Here is a 22,608-nt window from a genome sequence, read left to right on the forward strand (position 1 = left end):
GATCATGTTATAGGAATGTGATACATATAGAAAAACAAGTCTAAATATGGTCATCTACTGGTCAGGTACCCATGAGGTCCCTTAGCATCCCAAGGACCTTCTCCTATTCTTGGTAATACAGAAAAGCAGAGACCATTCCCTGTCTTACATTCACTCATGGTAGAGCCTTATATGGAATGGTTCTGGTACACAGAAAACCATATGTTTAAAACATAGTATACAGCTTTGACAGAGGAAAAAAAAAGGAGCCTCAGTCCACATACTTTCAATGCTGAGACCAACATAAAATCTATCAATTGCCACATCCAAGTCTCAGCATTACTTTTTTCGTATACAAATACAATCACTTTCTTTACTTTCAAAATCATAACATTCTTCAGCAAACATTTCCTTCATTTTCCTTCAAAATTATTAACATTTAACAGTTCTATTCATCAAAGCATATTGAGAGGATACAAAGTTGTTCATGGCACGATTAATCAAAGCTCTAATAAATGGAATAATACAACAGATAATAAATGCCATAATTAATAGGATCACACCTATAGGAATCAAAGCAGATACAAGCATTTGTTGCCATCCTGTGAGCCATGCTAAGAACCCACTTTGATTATCAGTAATTTCTCGTTCTTGTAATTCTTGAGCAATTCTAGTCATATTTTTTAAACCCTCTGAAATTAAATGACCATCTGTCATCAAATGTACAGTAGGGCCATGAATAACAGAAGTTGGCTTCAAAATCAAATTAGCAGTAGCTAATAATATAGCCTCATAGCCAGAGCGGCGTTGAGCAGTCATATGTTGAGTAGAAATATTACTCATAATGACTCCTACCTGATGAGAAGTATGCACTATCAATTTATGTGATAACACAATTTTTTCAGCATCTTGAACCATGATCGCCGTGGCAGCCACTGCACGCAAACAAGCAGGAAGTCCCCTGGCTACTGAATCAAGAGTTTTAGACAAATAAGCTATGGGACGAAAAGTACCCCCATGTTCCTGGGCCAGGATTGCGGCGGCTGTACCCCCACTTTCATGCACGTATAAGTGAAAGTCTTGAGAGTAATTTGGGAGGCCGAGTGCAGGAGGTTTCATAAGGGAGGGTTTTAAATGTCTGAATGCTTGATCCATCTCAGCTGTCCATGTAATGTCCTCTGTGTCCCCCAGAGTAGCAGTTCGTAGGACTTTATCATACATGGAACAGTTGGGCACCCATATTCGGCAATAATTAACCAGTCCCAGGAAGCTTTGCATCTGCTTCCGTGTCGATGGGTGCTTGAAAGTAGCAATAGCTTTCACTCTGTCAGCAGACAATTGCACTTTGCCCTGTGACAGTTCATGTCCAAGGTACTCGACCCTCCTCTGTACCCACTGTAGTTTCTCTCTTGATGCCTTGAAACCAGCCTCTGCCAAAATATTGCAGACAATTTTAGAGGCAGCAGCACACATGTCCTCAGTTGCTCCTGTGATGAGGATGTCATCTGCATATTGAAGCAGACAGGTGTTTGGAGGAAGTTTGGCATTTTTCAGCGTTGCGTGCACTACAGCAGAGAAAACAGCCGGAGAATCCCTGAACCCTTGTGGGAGTCTTGTCCACGTTAATTGTGAATTTTCCAAGGTAAAAGCAAACAATGGCTGTGTTTGGCGATCAACAGGAATGCTGAAGAAAGCACTGGAAATATCCAGAACTGTAAAAAATGAATGTTCAGAAGGAATAGAATTAATTATAGTTTGCACATCAGGTACAATAGGAGACAATGGTGTTACTAACTCATTAACTTTTCTCAAATCTTGAGTTAAACGCCAAGAACCATTTGCTTTCTTAATTGGATTAATTGGTGTATTATAAGGTGAATGAGTGTGCACCAGGATGCCTTGAGCCAGTAATTTATCAATAACAGGAAGAATACCCTCCACCTTTTCTTTTGAGAGGGGGTACTGTTTCTGATACACAGGCTTGTCTGTTATTAGCTTAGCAACATAGGGCTGGACATCAATGAATCCTGCGTCATCCTTATGGGCTGCCCACAACTTGGGGTTGACGCCCCTTAATTTCCTGTTTGAGCTCAGTTGCAGAATCATCCACAAGGAGAGCATTTCCTGTATCAACAGTGAGAGAAAAGGCTGCAGGAAAAATAAGTTGTAGAGAGTCAGCATTAAAATTAAGTTGAATACCTAATTTATGTAAGAGATCGCGTCCCAGAAGAGAAAATGGTGAACTCAGTATTATCGCAAAAGCATGCATTTTAAACAATGATGGGATATCATTAGAAGTAACTGGAAATGTTGGTGTCATTTCACATCTCACAGGTACACCATTGATTCCCACAGAGTTTACATGTTTTCCTGTAATCGAGCCCTCATAGACAAGAGAGGATAACGATGACATCGACGCCCCCGTATCTATGAGAAAAACATAGGGTTTATGGTCAACATTTAATTCAATAAATGGCAAAACAGTTGACACATTCGGATAACTCAAAGAAATCAATGAAAAATTATCAGAAGAGGGCTCAGTCGAACTCAGTCATTGTGGCCAGGAAATGGGATACACTGGATTTTGTCTGTCAGTCTTTGCAGAAGGGAGCGCAAGTGGGGGCTTTTGCTTCAAGCCACCACCAGAGCCCTTCCTCTTCTGCTTTTCTGACCTCTGCCTCAAATCCCAAGCCTTTTTCCTACAGTCACGTTCCAGATGTCCTGGCTTGCCACAATAAAAACAGCGTCTCACATTTCCAAATTGTTGTGGACGAGGATTCACAGCAGCATTCACTTGAAGCATTGCAGGAGTTTTGCCCCTGGAGACATCAAAAGCTCCAGCAGAGGAAAGCTCACGCAAGCGTCGTCCCAATTCATCAACAGAAATGGTAGTAATATTCGGAGTTGTTATACGAATTAACTGCGCAGTGTCTTTGTTCATATTATTTAGGAACGTATTTAAGAACAATGGACAATTTTGTTCAATAGGAATCGCAGATTCCTCAACCCATGCATGTTTAAATCTGTTAAAGAATGCAACAGGGCTTTCACCAGTTCTCTGTTTGGTATTGGCTGCATGCGAGATGTCTTGTTTAGCAGAAGACACTTTTAACAAAAAAACAGTCAATTGTTTAAAAAAAACTTTAAGTTTACCTGAGCTGGCCCAAACCCAATCACCTGTTTCGTCCTCGTCTTCCTCCGAATCAGTAATTAGAAGCACTCGTGAAGGTTTAGACAAATCAAGGGGCTTCGAATCTCCAGCTTTCTGAGATACAACACGACGAACAGGCGGTGTATCGTAGATGGGGTTTAAGTAATCAACTTCTTCAATCATTTCCTCCTCTGTGATTTCCGCAGGCAGTGTTTTAGTCAAAATAAAACGATAATCTCGTCCCGTCAATTGACTGTAGGCAGTTAACCGTTGCAGCACTGCCACAAATTGATGTGGTGACCTAGCCGGATCAGGCAGATCTTTACAAATAGCCACTGCCTCCGTAACACTCAGAGGAGTAATTTTGTAACCATCTGGAAGCTGTACAAACGGAAAAACTTCAGTTGTGGACGGCAACTGCGGATACAATCGATTGGTCAAGGGCTTTGGAATTTCAGCAGAAACAACACATTCATATGAAGGAAGGGACGCATCAGGTTTCAGCTGAGACTGAGAGAGAGAGAGCTGTCTTGTTTTTTCAACTCTGGACCCTTATCCCAATAAGTTTTCATCTTCATCCAAACTTTATACGCATCTTTCATATAATCAATGGACCATCCTGGGTCACCCCAAGAACCAAAGATCATATCTTTTGCAGCACGCATATCTTCATCTTTAAAAGAACCATCGCGGGGAAACGAATCTAATTGTATTTTCCCTTCTGACCATCCCGCGAGATTAGAGAGATAGGGTTCAGTAAAAAACGCTTTATTATTGCGATTCATGAAATCCCTCGGGGTTTCCCCCATCAACGGTCGACTAATCGTTTCACCCATTTAAAACAGCCAACAAAGATCTCTCCTTTGCTTAAAGAAAAGCCTTACAATTTCAGAAAATGGCCAAACAAAATACAAATTAAAGTCTGCAGCTTTATATTAACTTTTTAGTATTTTTGGCAAAAAGAAAAATTTTAAATTCAGTATTATTCATTCAACCGCCAACAAGGACCTGAGGATATCACAATGAAATGGACTAAGAGAGAGAAAATCTTCAACTCAAACTCATCTATTCCCTTCCCACGCATAAAATCCGTGAGGATAACACCAAAAAATGAAAGGGTGATCAATCCTCTTTCACTCTTCCCGCATTTATCTAAATACGAGGATATCCACTTTTAACAAATATGAAAAAAGTGCGGCACAAAAATACAAGGATCAATTTCTCAACAGACAGTAAGATGCACTTAAGCATTTTATTTCTTACCTGTCTGGAGAAATCCCGACGAGCCCCCAAATTGTTAGGTTTTTGCTCCTAATTTGTGCCTCATCCCAGACCTCTTATTTGGCAATTGAATGAGCAATCACTCAGCGCTGAGGGAGAATATAGTCTCATTTTATTAATAAGAAAAGAGAGAATATATAGAAAGAGTACAAGGGGTGTAGTATAGTTTCAGCCAATGAGAAAGAGAATACATCATATAGATCATGTTATAGGAATGTGATACATATAGAAAAACAAGTCTAAATATGGTCATCTACTGGTCAGGTACCCATGAGGTCCCTTAGCATCCCAAGGACCTTCTCCTATTCTTGGTAATACAGAAAAGCAGAGACCATTCCCTGTCTTACATTCACTCATGGTAGAGCCTTATATGGAATGGTTCTGGTACACAGAAAACCATATGTTTAAAACATAGTATACAGCTTTGACAGAGGAAAAAAAAAGGAGCCTCAGTCCACATACTTTCAATGCTGAGACCAACATAAAATCTATCAGTAGTTTAATAACATAAAGCAGTCAGGATACACGTAGAAACAAGTAACATTAAACAATACCGGACACTGGACTGAAGACAGGGAGGAACTTAAATACACACACTAATAAGAAACAGCTGGGGATTAAATCAGTGTCCATGGTGAATAATGAGTGGCGGGAGCAAAACACAAAGGAACACGTGACAGTCAAACAACCTGGACGAGACGGTGAACGTAACAGTTTGTTTAAGATTTGGCCCAGAGAGAAATTGTTTTGTACTTCTGTGGTCTTTGATATTGTTGCACATCTCTGCCAAAGTCACAATGTAAAATTAGGTTTTGGTTAAAAAAAAAAGAAAGAAAAGAAAAGAAAAGAAAGAAAAGGGGGATTGTGACAAAAAATAAAACTTGCCAAATATACAAGTAGCAAATACCTAAGGGTACAACAAAGAAGTAGGAAAATACAAGGGAAAAAATGATTTTCTGGTACACATTAGGTTGTCTGCTGATGTTGAACTCATTGAAGTCACATAAAAAATGAGGCCCATTTAATCATGGAACTTGTCATGATGCATAATCTATTGCTACATTGTTAGCCGACACAAGAACAATACGACAAACACTAGTAACATACTCATTATAGCATCAATATCGATTCAGTCCAGGGCCTGTCTTTTTTGACTTGCCACCCAAGAAACAGCAGCATTTAAGAAATTAGAAGTAAATCAACTAAATTAACTCCCCCACAGTGTAATAACTAAACCATGCCTTTATTTATTTATTTTTTCATATATGAAATCAGTCTACATAATAAAATTAACCAAAATTAAACGAACACATACACACACTACGAGCAGTGACATCCTCTGAGATTGCTCTTTAAAAGTGTCTCAATGTTGAACACGCACCCGTGTCATAGCAGTGGGGCTGTTTACATGGCTAGCTGACCACCACACATGTTTTGGCACATTAACGCCTGAGCCTGGGTATATTTCAAGCTGTAGGGGGAGAACAAACATGTATTAGACATTGTGCTGTGTTGACAACCCTAAAACACTCGTGGTGTTCCCAGTCAAAAATGACCAGCCTGCAAACAATTGCTGATAAATCTCTCATTATGCTACCTTATCACCAAATATTGGATTAATTCTTTTAGTCACCTTGTTTTCTTTTAATAGGACAAGTTTTGTATTCATTTTTGAAACTGATTGATCATAGGACTCATTGATCTGATGCGGTAGCTGAGCTGCGCCGCACTACAGATCTTGCTCTCCGGGTCACCAAGCAGACGGCCGCCTCGATTGGGAGACGGAGAGACATTGTTTTTTTGGTCCAATATGGCTCTTTGAACATTTTTGGTTGCTGACCCCTGCACTAAAGGGACATGGTGGTGGAAAAGATATGGGATGGGAGGAAAAAATATTTTTAAAAAATTGCATTCCCTTCAGAATCTTTGTGTTCTCCCTGGACAGACACTTCCTGTTAAAAGTCCCGCTGGTGGTGTGTCCGACATCTCGGTATGGTATGTTCACAATGGAGTGGTTCATAGAGTTTTACTTTGAACTTGGACTTAAAAAGAAATACAGTCAGTGCTTAACTCAAGGAGTTCAGTAAAGTTTATGGATCAATAACTCATCAGATAAACATTTTTAAAAACACAAATTACAATTCTTTCCAATAGTAATGTAGACAAAGAGCTACAACCTAATTTTCCTCAATACAAGCCTTATAATATTGATGAATGAATAAATGAATGAATGAGGCATTTATATAGCGCTTTTCTATGTACAACTGTACACCCAAAGCGCTTTACAATCACATCAGGGGTCTCTCCTCATCCACCACCAGTGTGTAGCATCCACTTGGATGATGTGACGGCAGCCACAGTACAACGGTGCCAGTATGCTCACCACACACCAGCTGTAGGTGGAGAGGAGAGAGAGTATTTAATCTCTTCAGTAAAGTATTTTGATCTCTTTGAGAAGGCCGAAGAGACCGTCTGCAAAGTGCAAAACCCCAAAAGCATTCCTACAAAAAATATTCAACACTTCACTGTAACACACTGTACTGTCACCAGATTCACTTCACACATCAATGCTCTCCTGCTGGCCACACTACAACACTTAGTTTGATTAAACAAGCTTATAGTTATTTATTTTTAAATATTACATAACTTCACTGTTATTAGAAAAAATAGTCAATAACTTCACTGTTATACAGTGTAAAGCTATCAAATTCAGTCCACACATCCATGCTGATTATACTATAGCAGTTAGATTGGAAAAAAAATGTGCTTTTGGATAATTGTTGAAAATGATTTTGTTATGATTATGTAAAAATGCATTTATTCAAACTAAGTGCTGTAGTATGACCAGCAGGAAAGCATTGATGTGTGAAGTGAATCTGGTGACAGTACAGTGTTTTACAGTGAAGTTTGTAGGAAAAATACAAATACAGCCCTTCGGCCTGCTCAAAAAGATCAATATTATAAGGCTTATATTGAGGAAAATTAGACTGTAGCTCTTTGTCTACATTACTATCTGAAAGAATTGTAATTTGTGTTTTTAAAAACGTTTATCTCATGAGTTATTGATCCAGAAACTTTACTGAACTCCTTGACTTTTTAAGTCCAAGTTAAAAGTAAAGCTCTATCAGTCGCTCCATTGTGAACGTCCTGTACAGAGTCGGAAACACTGCCAGTGGGACTTTTAATTTTAACTATCTGAAAGAATTGTAATTTGTGTTTTTAAAAACGTTTATCTCACGAGTTATTGATCCAGAAACTTTACTGAACTCCTTGACTTTTTAAGTCCAAGTTAAAAGTAAAGCTCTATCAGTCGCTCCATTGTGAACGTCCTGTACAGAGTCGGAAACACTGCCAGCGGGACTTTTAATAGGAAGTGTTTGTCCAGGGAGAACACAAAGATTCTGAAGGGAATGCAAACCTTTGAAAAATATTTTTTCCTCCCATCCCATATCTTTTCCACCACCATGTCCCTTTAGTGGCTCCACTTCAATATTCTCTTAAAATAACACAATAGAAATGTCTGAAAATAACTATAAAGAAGAGGAGAATGTCGTGTCTGAAAGCTTTGCCTTCCCTCAGCACGTTCACTGTCTGGCATGTACAAACCTGATTCCAAAAAAGTTGGGACACTGTACAAATTGTGAATACAAACAGAATGCAATGATGCGTAAGTTTCCAATTTCAATATTTTACTCAGAATACAACATAGATGACATATCAAAAGTTTAAACTGAGAAAATGTATTATTTTAAGGGAAAAATAAGTTGATTTTAAATTTCATGGCATCAACACATTTAAAAAAAGTTGGGACAAGGCCATGTTTACCACTGTGTGGCATCCCCTCTTCTTTTTATAATAGTCTGCAAACATCTGGGGACTGAGGAGACACACAACCACTGTGCCATTCGCCGTTGCCGGCTAAAACTCTATAGGTCAAAAAAGAAGCCTACTGCTCCAGTAGGCATTCCCCGATGTACCTGCCTGACCCTCAGCCCATGCCACCCAAAAAGAAAAGGTCCACAAAGAGGTCCAGACAGCCACAGAAAATGGCCGCAGCCTCACCAGAGCTTCCAGTGAAGCCTGCCTCCGAGCCTGAGACGCCCACTCCAGTACCCATGGGGATTTGATTGAGTTTGAGGGGATGTCTTGGATCCCGTCTCCAGACCCTTCACCAGCCTTCCACGAGCCCGCTCCAGCCTTCCCTGAGCCCTCACCAGCCTTCCACGAGCTCGCTCCAGCCTTCCACGAGCCCGCTCCAGGTTCGACGTGCCCGCTCCAGTCCTCCACGAGCCCGCACCAGCCTTCCATGAGCCCACTCCAGCCATCCACGAACCCGCTTTTATTCTCCTCAAGCACACTCCAGCCTTCAACGAGCCCGCTCCAGCCTTCACCAAGCACGCCCCAGCCTTCACCGAGCATGCTCCAGCAGCCCACAAGCCTGCTCCAGCTGCCAACGAGTCCGCTCCAGAAGCCCACGAGCCCGCTCCAGCGGTCAACGAGCCCACTTCAGCACCCTACGAACCAGCTCCAGCAGCCTGCAAGCTCGCCTCTACGGCCCTCGACAAGCCCTCTATGGCCCTCAACGAGCCCTCTCCAGTCTTCAAGCCCTCTCCAGCCCACCAACACGAGCCAGCCCACAAATCCCTTCCTGCCACCATGGATTTCCCCAAGAAAATTGGGGGGGGGCCATATACCCGTGGTTGGGGAACTCCTGGGCGGGGTCTTGGTGTCGCCACGACTCCTAACCCACCATGGCCTTCCACAGCTCCTGACCCACCATGGCCGCCCACGGCCTCTGACCCACCATGGTCACCCACAGCCTCTGACCCGCCATGGACTGCCTGAACTCCTGGACCCGCCAGGGCGCCCACCCCCCCTCTCCAGTTATTCCATCTACGGCGCGAGGCTGCACCTACGAGTTCCCTCATTTCCTGGACTCCATCTCCCATGATCCTTCGTGTTTCCACACCTGCACTCACTTCCTCGTCATCTCCCCATCATCACCTGAACCTGGACTTCATCATCTGCACTCCCTTTATAATGGACTCACTCCCTTCACTCCGTGTCTGTTCTTATGTTAATCTAAGTGTGTAAATGTGTGTTTCTCCTTTATTGTTATTAAATACCCTTATTTGTGGATCTTCATATACGCTTTATCTCTGCAGCACCACACGTAACAAGCCCATGTTGTGATTTCCATTATAGTAGCATTCCTGTATGTGATGCAGTGCCGTCTAAGGGCCCGAAGATCACGGGCATCCAGTATGGTTTTCCGGCCTTGACCCACACAGAGATTGTTCCAGATTCTCTGAATCTTTGGATGATATTATGCACTGTAGATGATGATAACTTCAAACTCTGCAATTTTTCTCTGAGAAACTCCTTTCTGATATTGCTCCACTATTTTTCGCCACAGCATTGGGGGAATTGGTGATCCTCTGCCCATCTTGACTTCTGAGAGACACTGCCACTCTGAGAGGCTCTTTTTATACCCAATCATGTTGCCAGTTGACCTAATAAGTTGCAAATTGGTCCTCCAGCTGTTCCTTATATGTACATTTAACTTTTCCGGCCTCTTATTGCTACCTGTCCCAACTTTTTTGGAATGTGTAGCTCTCATGAAATCCAAAATGAGCCAATATTTGGCATGACATTTCAAAATGTCTCACTTTCAATATTTGATATGTTATCTATATTCTATTGTGAATAAAATATTAAGTTTATGAGATTTGTAAATTATTGCATTCCTTTTTTATTCAAAATTTTAACAGTGTCCCAACTTTTTTGGAATCAGGTTTGTAGTGTTTGGCAGACGATAAATTATCACATGGTCAGACGTGCCATTAGCCTTTACATAACGCTGCAGTGCTCTGAATACATCAACACCTCGCTCCATCCTCTGGTGGTACTGGTACGAGCCAACCGCAATATAAAAGGAAAATCAGAATAATGAGTCGTTTTTTATGTTTATTCAAAAATCAGACTCGGACGCAACAACCCAAAGTTTTGGAATCGAAAATTAAACTGAGAGACAATTATGTGTTTGTGAATTATTCTAAAGAAAAGGGAAAAATGAAAGTTTGGGTTTTTCATTTGGTTCATTCTGACTGTGCGGATTGAACAAAGAACTGCAAAATGTTCCATGGACCGTTTGTGTAACGAAGTGGGACTCAGGCAGAGATCCATTTGCAAGCTTTTATTTAAAGTGAGCATAGTCGTACAGGCTGGGTCGAACAGGGACAAACAGGAACAGCAAGGGACAGGCAGAGTCGTAGTCAGGAAACAGGCAAAGATCAGGACAGGCAGATATCACTCACAGGTGGGTTTACAAGGTATAGGTCAGAGGTAGGCAGCAAAGGATCATAGAACAGGTAACAGGCAGGAACGGTATCAGACAGGATAATAAAGCTCAGAATTACAACAATGTTAACAAGACTTTGCGGTGAGGTGGTGTGTGTGACAGTCCTTTATAGTCCTGGTAATGAGCTGCAGCTGGGTGTGGTGATTAGTGTAGTGATTGGTGGAGTGAGTGCAAGTGATTGGCAGAGAGGATTATGGGGAATGTAGTCTGGGAAGTGACAGGAGCAGATGGTGATCATGACAGTTTGACAGCATTGTGCACCTTTGTTGCACAAGGAAAATGTAAAAGTTTTGCAGAAAGAAAAAAATATATAAATAGGAAAATAATGATTTTTTATCAGTATTCACAAACACAGTTATTAAATGTGAGATCAATGTACAAGATACCTTTCTTTACAAATAAACACAAGCATTGACACAATTTAGTCAGCAAAATTATAAGGTATTTTAAGAATCTCTCTTTATGATCATAAAAATATTAACTTAATATTGTCAGTTATTGGTTGATGTTATAAAACTCTTCAGTTGACTTAAAGGTTCTGGCCGTTTCGAAGGCCGTGATCTTTTTCTTTTAGAACATTGATTCTGTGATATTTCTGCATCTCGGTAAAAATGCATCTTAACCCTCTACCGCATGCATTATGATAAATCTATAAAAAAAAAATATTTGACTCTTTTTCTTTTCTTAGAATGGCTTAACTTAAAGTGCTGTAAAAAAATTTTGGAAAAAAATATTATTTTAAGGTACTTTATGATATGTTGCCATATGGCAACAACTTACAATAGTGGAAATAACTTAGAATAAGTGTAAGTTGTTACAACACAGAAGGGACAGAGACAGTCTTTAACAGGAGATGGAGCTTTATTGAGAACCAGTATGAGTTGTGGCAGAAGTGCAGGTGAGTAATACTTACTTCCTGCTTCGCTACTGTTCGGACGCTCTTGCTTACAGCTCCGCGCTTTGCTCTATTGCTTTGATATTTTATCTCCTAATTTTAACTACAGCAAATAGGCACAGTGCTCAAATGACAAATCTTGGCACCAACAATCTTTTTAACTGGAAGAATTGCTACAAAAAAGGGGAATTTTTATCCAACCAGCCTCCCACTGACGGCAGCCATCAGCTTACATTCCAGAGAAGGGAAAACACAGCTGCTTACATCCAAAAGGATTAGAAATAATATGCCTCCTCTGGTTGAAGAATCTACCTGCTGCACAAACTGCCACAGACTTCTACAAAGGATTGCAGTTCTTGAAACAAAGTTACTTGCGGGACTACCAAACCAGAAGGAACACACAACAGAGCTTCGACATGGACGTCCTCAGCACACAGTTGGTGAGTCCCATGAATCTAATGCCCCTAAACAGACCGTACTGAGTGTCGAATTTGATCAACATATTAATCGATGGCACACACAGGGAGCGAGACCCAAAGGCATTCGAGACATCAGATTGTCACGAGTATCACATATTAATGCAGTAGCATCCTCTACCCCAAACACTAGCTCCCTACCACCGCCAATACATCTGGAGAACAGATTTGAAGTGTTAATGAATGTGGGTGAGGAATCTCCAGACATGATGAATGTGGGTGAGGAATCCCCAAACATGATCGGACACAGATCAAATCAGCCAGCAGCTAACACCGATGCTAACTGCTGCTCAAGGTTGAACAGTCAGCGGCACTCAGCTCAGAGAGCAGCCGAGCCCAGGACTTTGATAGTGGGTGACTCTATTATCAGAAACATTAGCAGCAGGGATACAACTACATGCTGCCTTCCACAAGCAACAGTTTCTGATGTAAACAGGGAACTTAAGAGCATTCTGATGAAATATAAGACTGCAAATCGACTAATCATTCATGTGGGGAAGAATGATATTCGGAAGGAGCAGTCAGAACTCCTTAAGAGAGATTTTAATGAACTTTTTGAAATGCTTAGAAGACTAAAAGTTCAGTCGTTCATCAGTGGACCACTCCCAGCAAGAGGAACAAATAGATTTACACGGTTGCTTGGTCTTAACACATGGCTGCAAAAAACCTGCAACGTAAAAGGACTGAATTTCATTGACAACTTCAATCTGTTCTGGAGTCAGAGACAACTGTTCACTCATGATGGCCTGCACCCAAACAAACTGGGCTCAAGAGAGCTAAAGGACAATATCTACTTCTACCTCCATCATCCTTCAGCAGTGTGTGCAAATCCACTCAACCTGAATGGCACAAACACACCTGGACAGAGTACAACTGACCACAGGACTTCATTTCAGCACCTGAATGGACATGCGGTTGACACATCCCACAAGGTCAATGATAACACCATGCAGCCACAACAACCACTGCTCACGCACACAATCCTGACTGAGCCCTGCCCACAGAGCTCACCGAGAGACAGTGGCTGTGTCCGAAACCGCCTACTTCTCTACTATTTAGAAGGGGAAAAGCAGTAAGTGAGCGAATAAGTATGTCAGAAGCAAAAAGAGTAGGCGAAAATTACCTAGGTGACGTAATAATTCTCGCGAGATTCGGCCGTGCGCCTACTTAAAGTGCGTCCGAAACCGACTTACCTACTATATAATAGGGGAAAAGCAGTAGGCGAGCGAATAAGTATGTCAGAAACCAAAGTAATAATAAATAAGTAGTCAAGAAGTTCCCGGGTGGCCTACTGCTTCCGCCCAGATTCTGAAGTGTTCCTCGATGGATACTTTTCTATCCCAGGAGGCCACGGGAGAGGATACGTCATATCAAACACGGAGGAGAAGAGCGGCGCGGATGCTGTCAAATGTGAGTATTGAAAACCAAAAACACGGTTCTTGTGTTAAAGTCACATTTGTTGAACTACTATAGAGTAAACTGCTGAATGTGTAAAGATGCTAGACAGTATAGTTGTGATTTTACTGTAAAAACATGTTTTATTTTGTATAGATAACAGGGAGCTCTAGTAAACACATAACTTAATTCTCCGAAGAGGATACATCTTAAATAAACATTTAGTAAGCATCTTTAACATCTGACAGGAAAATATTAAAGGTGCCCTTGATTCCAAAATTGAATTTACCTCGGCATAGTTAAATAACAGTGAGTCTCAAACTCCATTGTTTCCTCCTTCTTTTATAAATCTCATTTGTTTAAAAGACTTCCGGAAAACACTCGGATTTCAACATAACACCGACTGTTACGTAACAGTAACAGTAACCAATATTTGCATAATGCCAGTGTTCAAATGCATTACACAAGGACAGCCAGTAACGTCTGGATCTGCACAGATGAATAATCAGACTAGGTAAGCAAGAACAACAGCGAAAAATGACAGATGGAGCAATAATAACTGACATGATCCATGATATCATGATATTTTTAGTGATATTTGTAAATTGTCTTTCTAAATGTTTCGTTAGCATGTTGCTAATGTACTGTTAAATGTGGTTAAAGTTACACCGTTTATTACTGTATTCACGGAGACAAGAGCGTCGCTATTTTCATTATTAAACACTTGCAGTCTGTATAATTCATAAACACAACTTCATTCTTTATAAATCTCTCCAACAGTGTAGCATTAGCCGTTAGCCACAGAACACAGCCTCAAACTCACTCAAAATAAAACGTTGACATCCAAATATATACTTTACTCACATAATTCGAAGCATGCATGCAGCATGCATGACGAACATCTTGTAAAGATCCATTTGAGGGTTATATTAGTTGTGTGAACTTTGTAAATGCGCTGTAATATAGTCAACAACTCATGTGGCAGAGGAAGCGCATCTCTTAAAGGGGCGGCGTCAGTGAAAATCAGTGCATTGTTAATGATGCCCCAAAATAGGCAGTTAAAAAAATTAATTTAAAAAAAACTATGGGGTATTTTAAGCTGAAACTTCACAGACACATTCAGGAGACACCTTAGACTTATATTACATCTTTTAAAAACATGTTCAAGGGGACCTTTAAGAATATATAAAGTATTATGACTTATTATGCATGATGGATTATGTTCCATGAGTGATGTGTGTGTGTGCTATTATGTAGAATTCACTGTTGTCAACACTGTTTACATGAATGCAAGTAATGTAAATAAACAAATGTACACTTAACTAGACAGACATAAGTTATCTATTTTATTTGTCCATTAGTACTTTTAATAAAACAAGGAACATTTGTGTTGGATAAAAAGTGAGTTAAAACAAATCTTCAACTACCTCAAAATTTAAGGATTTGTAGATTTGAGCACATAAATCTCAGAGGAAACTTGAATCTTGTCTGATGTTACAGGGACAGAAATTAATACAAAGTGTATTTAAATCTTAAGTTGTAGTTTATTTTAATTATTGTAATTTCAAACAGAGTTATTATAGTACTTTTCTGATTCTTGATGTCAGTGCATTTGTTGCAGAGCTTTGTGTTGGAGCAGGACCTGCAAGGAAAGATGACAGTGCCATTTGTGAAAGAAAAAAAAAAGGGAAACCTGAAACAAAAATATAAAGATCATTTTGTTACTTCTAATACAGAAATCAGAGAACATTGTACTGCTAAAATGACTGCTTTTGTATTATGATTGTGTATTTTTGTAGGATGTGAATGTCCTCAGACGGGTGTGAGCACTGAGGATGGAGAGCCACAGCAGATCCTGGGAATGGTTCAGTGTCATGGATGAGACTCTCCATCACTCCTCCTGCCCTTACTGCCTCATCTGACCTGATGTTGATGTGATTTCTTCATCCTCAGTGAGCCCAGAGCCAGCGAGAGCATCTAGACAAAGACCAAACAGTGAGGATGTGATTTTGGTCAAGTTTGTTCTGCTGGTTTCAGTTCATACACTGAAGCTTCAAAAGCATCATCAAATAATGTCATGAAGCTTCTGGACGTCAGGCTCCATTGACTGATATTGTAGAAACTAGCTGGACAAACTTGATCAAAATCAACTTGTGTTCAGAAAAAAAAAAAAAAAAGGAACAGCGTGAAGGCAAGTGAATAATGACTGAATTTATTTGTTTGGGTGAACTAACCCTTTATGCCCTCAAATAGTGTTTGTGCTCGAAACACTAACAAAAAAGGATTTAAAAAAAATCTAATTTACATTTGGCAGATGATGTTATCTAAAGTGACATACAGTGCTCTTATTACAGGGATGATCCCGCTGGAGTAACCTGGAGTAAAGTGTCTTGATCAAGGACACTGGAGGAGACGCTGCAGAGATCAAACCAGCAACCTTCTGCTGACCAGCACAGTGGTTTAGACCACTACACCACAAAAGTAATGAAGCTACAAAATAAATCATCATGTAATTGTAAAAATATGAAATGAAGTATGGCAAGAAACTGAATGCTGACATGAATGAAGTGTAAAAAGTTTTAATCTGTTTATTCAGTCATGCTGATGGAGAGCACATGAATGTTTGCAGCAGACACAGCAGAGCCAGATTGTCCCGCACATCTTCTCCCACTCCTGCTTCAAGCTTGTGGGGTTCAGAGGATCATCATCATGGTCTTCCTTATCCTCTGGATCAACAATGTCTGCATTGAGAAGAGCAGCGGTGAGGGACATGATGGATGAAGGTGTTCATCAGCTGCTTGATCAGAATAAAGCTGCAGAATTGGCACAGCTGTGTTGAGATGGCTGAAGGACTGTAAATACCTGATTGTTAGATCAATAAATCTGAATAAAGCTTTGTTTCATGTGTTGTTGACTTGTACATGCATTTATTTAATTATTGTCATTATTACTTTTATTAATTCTTTACTTATTAATTATGCTATTATCAGTAAATGTATATATTTTATTACTTCATGCTTTCATTGACTGTAAATGGAGATGTATTCACATCAGCTGTATTTGTCTAGTGTGTTCATGCACAGCTGTCATATAACAAAACATTACATTTTGCTTGTTTTACTAAAGAAGTAATATGAAAAGTAATATAATTAAGTTTTGGTTTATGGTTAATGTTGGGGTGTGCTAGCAAAGCAATTCACTCTGAGGTAATCTTAATTTCAAGTAGATTTTACTTACATTTTTTGAGTATAAAATCAACAGTCTTCTTCAAAGGTGAGATCTTCAAGCAGCTGCTGATGTCTTCTTTGTGCAGACATTGCTAACACTGAGGGAAACCGCACTAGGTAGGGTTGTGGAGTTACTGGTGCTGTGAGGTGTTAGTGCACCTGTCACTCATCTTTATTTTATTGCAGGACCTATAATAACATACAAGATCAGGGAAAATATCTTTAACAATTCTTTAACAGTTGTATCTTTAACAATGAACAATAAAAAAAAAAAAAAAAATGTGTTTGTATACATCATCGTTTGAAATTATATACACACATAAAGCATGATGACAAGGTTAAATATTTTGAATACATCATAATAATACATTATTTGTAAGCCTGAGGGATGAAACTAATTCAACAAGAAAAAGAGGAAAATTTTTGATTTATGCTTGTGGATGGACATTTATGCATATAAAATAAAGAAATTAATAACATATTCACACGAATTTGGGTATTTGTAACAAAAAATAAACTCACATTATAAAAATATAAGAACTTTAAATTAACCCAAAATATATTAGTTGTAGCCTACTACAATTACAAAATTACTGGCAGCTGTTTCTTTAACAAGACCACAAAATAAGCAGTTTATCAATATCAAGATATTAACAGATAGAAGAATTAAACCTGTCACTCATATCTTTTAAGTTGTTGCACTTGTGATAACGTCGTAGGTCACATGATAACGTCAACATGGCGGATTATTTTCGGATCTCGCATACTCAACGAGATTTGGCTGTTAAGTACCTACTCTTTTGGTGCTTGTTAAGTAAGTACTTATTGAAATTAAGTACCTACTCATTGAGTAGGCGGTTTCGGACGCAGCCAGTGACGTGTTAGAACTGCTCAAAGATTCAGCACCCAAGGACGACTTTCGGGAAAACAGCCAGGGAAGCCAGGACAACATATTACAGCCTCCGGTAACACCAGAGCAACAGCCCCTCTCACTGGACACGTTATCCCTCTCTCCAGCATCCCCTCTTCTGTGCTTCTCAGAGAAAACTGAGGAACTGGTGTAAGCTGGAACCAAACTCTCCCACTCTTTTGCTGCGAGCCCCCAGATATCAACAAAAAAGCGTCAAGCCCCGAAACCACCAAAGCCTGTGGGCCCAGCTCGCCCTCCCCTCCTCCTGCGAGAGCTCTTCGGCCCCTGCCACAACGCCAGGGCCCTCACCCTCCTTCATCTGTTCTAGGTGAACCAAAAACAACCGATAACAGCTCTCAGTGATGTGTGTCGGGTCCCCGCTATGATAACAGTGACTTTATCAAATGTTTACAGAACAAGCTGGAACCCAGTGTGCCTGCAGCTTTCTCTATTTCTGTTTTATTACGTTATAGAAAGCCTAAGGCCTTCTCAAACCATTTGGCAAACCCATTTAATCTGCTACCCATTACACGTCAAACTAAGATTACTGTAAAGACAGAAAGTAAGACTGTTAAGTTAGCACTTTTAACCAGGGGCGGTGCCAGCCGATTTTGCCGGGGCTTCAGCCCCGAATGTTTTGAGTCAAGCCCCGAATGTAATGACTGTCACTGAGCAAATATGAAACTGGACAATAGCCTATGTAAACCCCCGAAATCATAAGTTGCTTTATTTCATTGGCTTTGGCTTTGCATATACTGCATACAGCCTGTAAAAATAGACCTTAAAAATAATCTAGCCTATAGAATACATTTCTTTGCTGTCGGTAGCAGTGGCGAGGCTACAGAAGGGCCAGGGCGGCACTGGCCCACCCAGATTGATGGCTGGCCCACCCAATCAAAGGTGCCAGAATATTTTGTTTTATTTCCAGACACTTTGGTCTAGAAATATTCATATCTGTTGTGAATGCCTATATATAATTTGAAAAATGTATTAAAAATACATAATATGTTTTTATTTCGCGCCGGTAAACTCAGCTTTCCAGAGTCGCGACAGCAGCTGTTTCTATGCAGCGTCTGAATGAGTCGCACTAATAGCCTTATGTGTGTCGGTTTGTTTCATTTTAACTGTTATTAGCCTATTTATTCAGTAACAATTTATACAGTAACAATTTATTCTATGGTAGCAGTCACCTGTGTGTTAAACAATTTAAAAATGAAGTGATGACAATGAAATTAAATCGAGCTTTGGTTCAGAATTGTGTCCTTCCCCCACACCATTATTATGGTAACTCTTCAAACAAGCAAATGCAAGCAATTTGAAGCGGTTAAGGCCCGGGTATAGTTAATTTCCCACGTTCCCCTCCGTCTCACGCACAGTTGAGCGCGCAAGTCTTTCTACTCCTTTGCCCATGAGCGCACAAGCCTTTCAAAGATACTCATTTACCCCCTGAGCGCGCGAGACTTTCAAAGATACTCCTTTTCCCGAGCGCGGAAAGACGCGTTCGTTGCATGCACACGCGCACCGTCCATGGTCATAAAAATTCGGTTGCGCGGAGAGTCAAAGCTAGTCCACAGTCTAGTAAACGTTTCTTGCTTGCGCCGACTGAAAACACATGAGAAACATCATGAGACAGTACTGAACACTGAACGTTCCATGCAGGATTTGGATAAAACAGTTAATCGATTTGATGCCGTGACTGAACGCCGTTTATCCCTTCACAGTGGCATATAGCGAACGGGCATGCAGGGCTATTAAATTATTTTTCTTATTATCATGCTACTTTTATTATTAAATTAATATTGCAGTTCATTTGCCCTGCGATATCATAAAGCATCACCGCATAACCGACGCACTGCGAGGACAATAAAATATTAGCTCCACATTTAAAGAACAACTTGTTTAACACAAAATACATCTTGATTCACAAAAATAAAAAATTCTCTCACTATGGGCCACAAGAGAAATATTAAGAAAATAAATTAGATTAATCTCTCATTGTCTCTAAGAGAATATGCGCCGTTATTGCAGCATCAGATGCCAAAGCTCAGTCAGTTTTTACCTTCTGTTTCTGTAGTGAATAATTGACTGGAGTTTGAGACTTCTTCACCCGCATAATTCTCACGCAAAGTTTGCACATTGTTTGTGTGATATCCACTAGCTCGCCTTCATGGTTTAAAATGGAAATATTTTCAATATTGCGACGTGGCATTTTTCTTTATCACCAGTTGCTCGCAAAATGATGGACACTGATTCACATATCGTCCACATTTCCAGTGATAATAAAATTAAGTGAATTGTTAAATAAATGAGTAAATAAACAACAAGCAAACGTAAACCTTTTTGCTTAAAATTTCTGCGAATAATTTGCTGATGCAGGTACAAAAAAAACGTTTTGTATCTGCAAAATATATATATATATTAATTAGACATATTTTAGACATATATATATATATATATATTAGACAAAAAATAGAGGTCCACCCTATTTCACCAAGGTCCACCCACTTGAAGATTTTTGGCCTCGCCACTGGTCGGTAGCCTATGGGCTATCCGACCATACACCGGCAGCGCTTTCTCTCTCTTCTCTCCGACAGCGAGTTCACTCACACCGCAGTTGTACAGAGCCACGCCTCCTGTCACTCACTCAGAGCAGCGGCAGGCCTCGAGAATCTCTTTCGGTCCGGTGGAAGGGTTTTTGTTATATAACAACCGATATGACAACTTTAGCACATTTATCAGCTATACATTCATTCAGTGTTTCCCATTAATGACCCTCTGCTGCCGCCACCGTTTCATAATGAACTGAAAATTTAAAACATACTGCGTTTGCCAACGAGCTAAAATCGATGTGATATGGCTTTGTGCCTTTATAAAACAGCAAAAGATAGCGATTAAGTATATATACAGTCTGTCTGTGCTGCGTGTTTTAAAGAGAAGTGAGCACATTTGCGCACGCGATCAGCTGGTGATCTGGTGATCAAAATAAAAGCTCAAGGATTTATCTTTTAAAAAGAAATGAGTACAAAAGTATTTAAAAAAAAAAAAGATGTTTGAACCCTTTTTAATGTCCAGGTACAAGTTAATGCTGTTTTTTTTGTTGAATTTGCACACTGTTCATGGGTTGAAGCTCTTAATTTTGAGTTTCCAGAGTGCACCAGATTGATGCATTTAACCTTAAAATGTACTAAATTTTCTTCCGCTTAAATGAGAATACTAGTGCACTGTTTATGAAGGCTATATCTTTAACACCAAGCATATCTGCAGACTCTGTTGATTTTCTCCTTGATTCTTTTAACTCAAAAGTACAGAATGTTATTGATAACATTGCTCCTATGAAAGTCAGGAAGAAAAGTGGCAGACAAAAAGCACCATGGAGAAACTCAACAGCAGTGCAGAATATGAAAAGACAATGCAGAAAAGCTGAGCGCATGTAGCGAAAGACAAAACTTGAAATCCATTATAACATCTATAAAGATATTCTTCATGCTTTCAATGCGGAATTAGGCAAAGCTAGACAGACCGTCTTCTCAAATATTATAAACAAAAACTTAAACAACACCCGCACTCTTTTTGCTACTGTAGAGAGACTAACAAACCCCTCAAGTCAGATTCCCAGTGAAATGCTCTCAGACAGCAAATGCTGTGAGTTTGCTTCCTTCTTCTCTGAGAAAATTAATAATATCAGAAAGGCGATCAGCACATCCTTGAGCTGCACTGGGGTAAAACAGATCAGATCACAACATCAGAAAGCAGCTATTATGTCTGTTTTCGAAGCAATTGATGGTAAAATTTTGGAAGAAACAGTACAGCACCTTAAAACATCAACCTGCGCCCTTGACACACTTCCCACATCTTTTTTCAAAAGTGTGTTTAACTGTTTAGAAGCAGATCTCCAAGAAGTGGTAAATGCCTCACTTCTCTCTGGGACTTTTCCAAAATCCCTGAAAACTGCAGTTGTCAAGCCCCTCCTGAAAAAGAGCAATCTGGATAACACCATATTGAGCAACTACAGGCCAATCTCAAATCTTCCTTTCATAGGCAAGATCATTGAAAAAGTTGTTTTCAATCAGCTGAACGAGTTCTTAAGCTTGAATGGATACTTTGATAACTTTCAATCTGGTTTCCGACTGCATCACAGCACAGAGACAGCACTCATAAAGATAATAAATGATATTCGCCTAAACACAGATACAGGTAAATTATCAGTGCTGGTTCTACTTGACCTCAGTGCTGTGTCTGACACTGTCGATCACAACATTCTTCTTGACAGGCTGGAAAACTGGGTTGGGCTTTCTGGGATGGTCCTTAAATGGTTCAGGTCATACTTAGAAGGGAGAGGTTATTATGTGAGTATCGGTGACCATAAGTCTGAGTGGACATCCATGACATGCGGAGTCCCTCAAGGTTCAATTCTCGCACCCCTCCTGTTCAACCTATATATGCTGCCACTGAGCCAAATAATGAGAAAGAACCAAATTGCATATCACAGCTATGCAGATGACACCCAGATTTACCTAGCCCTATCACCTAACGACTACAGCCTCATTGACTCCCTGTGCCAGTGCATTGATGAAATTAAACAAAGACAAAACTGAAATCATTGCATTTGGAAACAAAGATGAAGTTCTCAAAGTTAACATGTACCTTCACTCTAGGGGTCAAACAACTAAAAATCAAGTCAGGAATCTTGGTGTGATTTTGGAGTCAGACCTGAGTTTCAGTAGCCATGTAAAGACAATAACTAAATCAGCATATTATCATCTCAAAAATATTGCAAGAATTAGATGCTTTGTCTCCAGTCAAGACTTAGAGAAACTTGTTCATGCTTTCATCACCAGCAGGGTGGATTATTGTAATGGGCTCCTCACTGGTCTTCCCAAAAAGACCATAAGACAGCTGCAGCTCGTTCAGAACGCTGCTGCCAGGATTCTGA

This window comes from Chanodichthys erythropterus, chromosome 8, assembly GCF_024489055.1.
Source record: "Chanodichthys erythropterus isolate Z2021 chromosome 8, ASM2448905v1, whole genome shotgun sequence".
NCBI lineage: Eukaryota > Metazoa > Chordata > Actinopteri > Cypriniformes > Xenocyprididae > Chanodichthys > Chanodichthys erythropterus.